Below are 5,235 nucleotides of genomic sequence, written 5' to 3'. Positions count from 1 at the left end.
TTAATCAGTTTTGTATTGACTAGTCATATCACCAAATCCATGAGTAAGCAAAGTTATGTGGATATCTATTTAGAAAATAAAAACAATTATTTACCTTAGGATATATATATATATATATATATATATATATATACATATACATATACATATATATATATGTATATATATATATGTCAGTTTATTTTAAATGTTTATCTTATCAAATATAATACACATCTAAAGGAAATATAGAAAACAAAGAGAAAACAAACATTAAATTAAAAGTTATCAGTAAATATAGTACTATCAAGAAATGAGAACTTTTTACATGAATAGTCCCTTTGTCATTAGATGAAATTCAAATTACATGAAATTTAATTACCATTGTGTCTGTAGGTTCTGTGCTTTGAACCCCTGAAGATACAATAGACTCAGAATGGTACGAATACAGCATGCCCTAATCTTTGAGAAGAAGGGAGAGATGTAAGTGCCAGGATCTGATGGTATTCCTGCTGATAACCTGAAGCAAGGCTGCTTAACCAGTGCAACTTAAAGCTGTAGAATCAACTAGATTATTAGCTTGAAGTTTACAAGAATGTCCACCTTATAAGATGTTACAAGTCCTCAGATATGACAATACATTAAAAAGAAGACCTAGTATCTGGATTTTGGTAGCCATGGGGCTCTGAGAGCCATTCCCCGTAGGTACTGAGGGAGGCTTCTACTATTCTGTGGTCTGAGTTTTTCAGTTACTATATTGTGAACATATTCCACAATCATTAAACATGCTGAAGCTTTGTTGCTGATCATAGACTAAAATTCCATAGATCTATTACAGTTTATTTAACTGTATTCATTGTGAGGGTTCTCATATATCGCAATCAAAATCCAAACTAATGTGAAAATATTTTATGAAGACTTTGGGTTTTTTTTTCCCTTAAACTCCTCAGAGTGAAATATTTGGAAACAAATCGTCACATGATATTTTTGAGATGCATTCCCTCATGAGCTTGTTTGGCACGAAGTGGTAACTATAGCTCTGGAATTACCCAGGAAAGCAATAATAGTGATATCTCCTTCTACAGATGTGACAGGGAGGGACTCCCTCTCCTGGATCTACTTAAAACCGAGTGTTAATTTTCTCCATAGCCTGTAGATGATAAAGGTAGAAAAGCACATGTCCCTATTGTCATCAGCCTGTCTTTAACACTAGTGAGTGTCCCCAGGAACTAGCTTGTTTTGGACTCGTGTTTTCCTTTGCCACGACTTTTTCGTACTGGATGAGTGCACATGCTTTGTTCTGTTTATTTCTCATTAATTAGTGGATGCCCCTTGTATTTTACAACAATGATACTTAGGCATATAGCTTACAGTATTGTTTGTGATGAAATGTTAACAATTTTTATTTCAATTCTTCTATCAATCTTTTTTTGCTTATATATTCTAATTTTGCTGTTCATTGTAAATGGCCATCCGAAGCCCAAGATTTTGTAAATATTTGTTACATACTAATCAGTTCTTTAATGCTGTTTAGTATTTAACTTTCTTTGTTTTTTTTTTTTTCAATTTGGACAGGGTCTTGAAATTTAGCTTTGTCTAGCCTTGAACCCAAAATATCCTTGCTTTAACAATAGGCCACATGTTGGCTTATGTTTAACTTTACAATGTTATTGGTTTTGTTCTCTTGTTTTGGTTAATTGTATATAAAAGGTATATTTTAATTAATTAATCATAAAACGTTTGTAACATTCCATTTAGCAAATTTTCTTTTTTTAAAAATTTTTTTATTAGATATTTTATTTACATTTCAGATGTTATCCCCTTACCTCATTTCCTCCCGCCACCCAGGAACCCCCATCCCATCCCCCCTCCTCCTGATTTTATGAGGATGTGCCTCCACCTACCCCTCCATTCCCACCTCCCCGAATTCCCCCACACTTGACGTCCAGCCTTCATGGGACCAAGGATCTCCTTTTCTACCTATGCCTGACAAGGCCATCCTCCCCTACATATACAGCTGGAATCATGGGTCCCTCCCTATGTGCTCCCAGGCTGGTGGCAAATTTTCTATGCTAATTCCTGAATTCAGAAGGCATGTGAACAGACTATAATAAGTTTCCCATAATCTCCCTCCTTTATATGCTTCTGCTTCATTAGGCTTGGTGATACACATTGTCTGCCTCTAACTCAGAGCATAAAGAAGGTGATGGGCAACCAGTCATTATATTGTGTCACTTTAGGTGTCATACTAAAGGACAACATGCTATTAAGACTCTTGCTAATCATGATGCTGTACTATGAGAGTATACTAAGTGGCAAGGACTTGCATATAAACTCTGTACTGTGCAGAAGAGAACCCTTAATAAACACCAGTGAGAAAACAGGGCCATGGTTCTCAAATACAAGCAAATGGATTTTGCTACTAGAGATTATGGAAGAGGATTCTTCTCCAGTTGAACATTCAAATGAAAATAAAGTCCAATGAGACCCATTGTAACTTCATGAGAAAAGTATCTTGCTCATTGTGTTGAGACATACAAACCATGAAGTCTGTAAGATAAGAAATGCATATGCTTTGGAGCTGCCAAGTCTGTGGTGATTAGTTATGTGCCAAAGAAAGATGAACAAATCAAGCACGTTTTGTTGAAAAGTTGTTTGTCTCTGGAATTTAAGCTTCAATTTATCATGCATCAGGAGATATTTTTTTGGATTCTTTATCTTAGAAACATTCAAGCAGATAGAGAGCACTGAGGTGACTATTTAGCAGTTATTTGGGGAAGCATTTAACTTTATTTGGAGAAGACATTGATGGTCTGCATGTGTAATGCTGATGCCAGTCAATAAAAAAAAATACAAGACAGCCTCTGCTGAATGGTAATCAAAAGGCAAACATGGGCTAAGTGGTATGGTTCTAAGGCCTCATTAAAATGTAGCTTTTATCAGAATAAAAGCATGTATACGTGCACACTCACGTGTGTGTACACACACACACACACACACACACACATACACAATTAATGGAAGAACTTTTGAGTATTGAACAAGAGAATCTCCAAGTGTCCAGTTCAACTAAAGTATACAATAAGCTTATGTACTGATCTAGCAGCAACCATGAGTGTCTCCCTGAAAGCACTTTCTGTTTTTCTCTTTCATCTACTTTGATCAGCACTTCAGTAAATACAAATATATTTTTAAATTGTATTGTTATCATTCTTTTTATCTTATTATTATTAGTGCTGGGAGTTGAACAGTCTTACTCATGCTTGGAAAAATGCTCAACTCTGAACTATATCACAACCCTAATATTTTATGACTTTTAATAAATTGTTTTACTTTTAGAGCAATTATAGGGCCACAACAAAATTCAGTGTAAGGTACAGAGTTTCTCCAGACAGCCTCTGATGCACTGACCACAGCATTTGCAGCCTCTGTAGCTGTCAGCATCTTCCATACTGCATCTTATACTGACCAAACAGAATGAAAGCACAACTGACATAGCACTACCACCGAAGTCCATAGTTTACAGATGAGTTCATGCTGATGATATACATTAAATAGGCTTTGGCATGTGTGAAGACATACATCCCCATATCGATGTAGCACGGAATAGCTTCCTTGCTCTAAAGTATCTTCTTTGCTCTGGTTAATAATTTCCACTACTTTCTAGTTCTTCTCACTTACCTTGTTTTTTTTTTTTTTTTTTTTTGGTATTATAGTTTAATTAAAACAGTTTTGCCTTCTCTTTTCTTCCTAAAAACAATCCCATATATCCCTCTCCAGTCTCCTTCAAAGTCATGGCCTCTTTTTGTATAAATGCTGTTGTGTACATATCCTATCATTTTGCTTAGCTCTGTGGTCTATTGAATTTAACTATGACTATGGGTTTAGGGTGATCCAATAGAGCCTGGTGGACTCACCAGTGGTTACAAAACTGAAGACAATGGCTCCTCCTCCATCCAAATCTATCAATAGTCAATAGTTTATCAGGAAGGAGCAGGGTCTCATTAGCTATATCCTTGACACACACACATACACACACACACACACACACACACACACACTGTTGACAAATTACAGACACAGATTTGTTCAGGTCCAGTGTGGGAAACTATAACTGCTATGAGTTTATGATCACAATGACTGTGTCATGTCCAGAAGATCATAGCCTTTCTCTTTATCTTCTAGTTCTTACATTCAATTTCTTCTTTGTGTTCTCCAATGTTCCCTTGAGTCTTAGAAGGAGTGATTAACATGTCACATACTTGGAATCATGTGATAGGTGACTTACTTAAACGTATGTCTTTCTGTAATTATCATGTGTTTATAGTTTATTATTTTATTTCCCTGGCTTGATAGCAATGCTCTGTTCAGCACTGTATAATATTCTACTGTGTAGATGTACCATGGTGTATACATTTATTCATCTGCTGAAAGTCATATTGTTGTTGGTGCTTTGAGATTGATAATTTTATATAAAATTGTTATGAATTATAAACATCTCTATGTAAGATTTTGTATAGATATAAGCTATCAACTTGTTTGAGAAAATACCAAAAATCACAACTGTATAGAGAAAGAATATGTCTGGTCTCATAAGAAACTGCCACTCTGCATATTTAATAACTGCACCATTTTATATTCAAGGAGAGGGAAGATAGAGGAAAAAAAAGGAAAGGTGGCAGATTTATTTTATTTTGTTTGCATTACTTACATTTAGGTATGTGCCCCATTTGAGTTCTCAGTGTCATAAAGGTCAGAAGAGGTCATCTTTTTCCCTGGAACTCAATTTATGGATGATTATGAGCCACTATGATCCCAGAACCTACATCCACTGAGAAAGCCATAAGTACTCTTAACCTCTGAGCAAAATTCTCAGCCCCAATTCTGCTTTTTTAAGGCTTCTTGGCTACTTTGGCTTATTTATTTTTCACATTAAATTTCATATTTTATGCTTTCATCAAGAACCACCTGTCCTCCAAATATCTTTTTGGAATTTTTAGTTAGAAATCAATGTGACATGTTTCCAGGCCTTTAAATATGTCATTATTTTCCCTGTTAAATATTTGTAAAGGTACTGTAGGCCTAGAACTTATTTTGCATAAAGCTATAAATGTGCTACATTTTAAAAACAATTGATGCATATATACAAATAATTTAAATGGCCCTACTCTGTAACTGGGTAAAAGGTGCTCCTACTAAACACCATAGGCTGGCAAATACAAACCACAGGGTCACGCAGAAAAAGGGTTTCTTCTT

Source organism: Grammomys surdaster, unplaced genomic scaffold (genome assembly GCF_004785775.1).
Source record: "Grammomys surdaster isolate TR1022 unplaced genomic scaffold, NIH_TR_1.0 194, whole genome shotgun sequence".
NCBI lineage: Eukaryota > Metazoa > Chordata > Mammalia > Rodentia > Muridae > Grammomys > Grammomys surdaster.
This window is presented reverse-complemented; position numbering follows the sequence as displayed.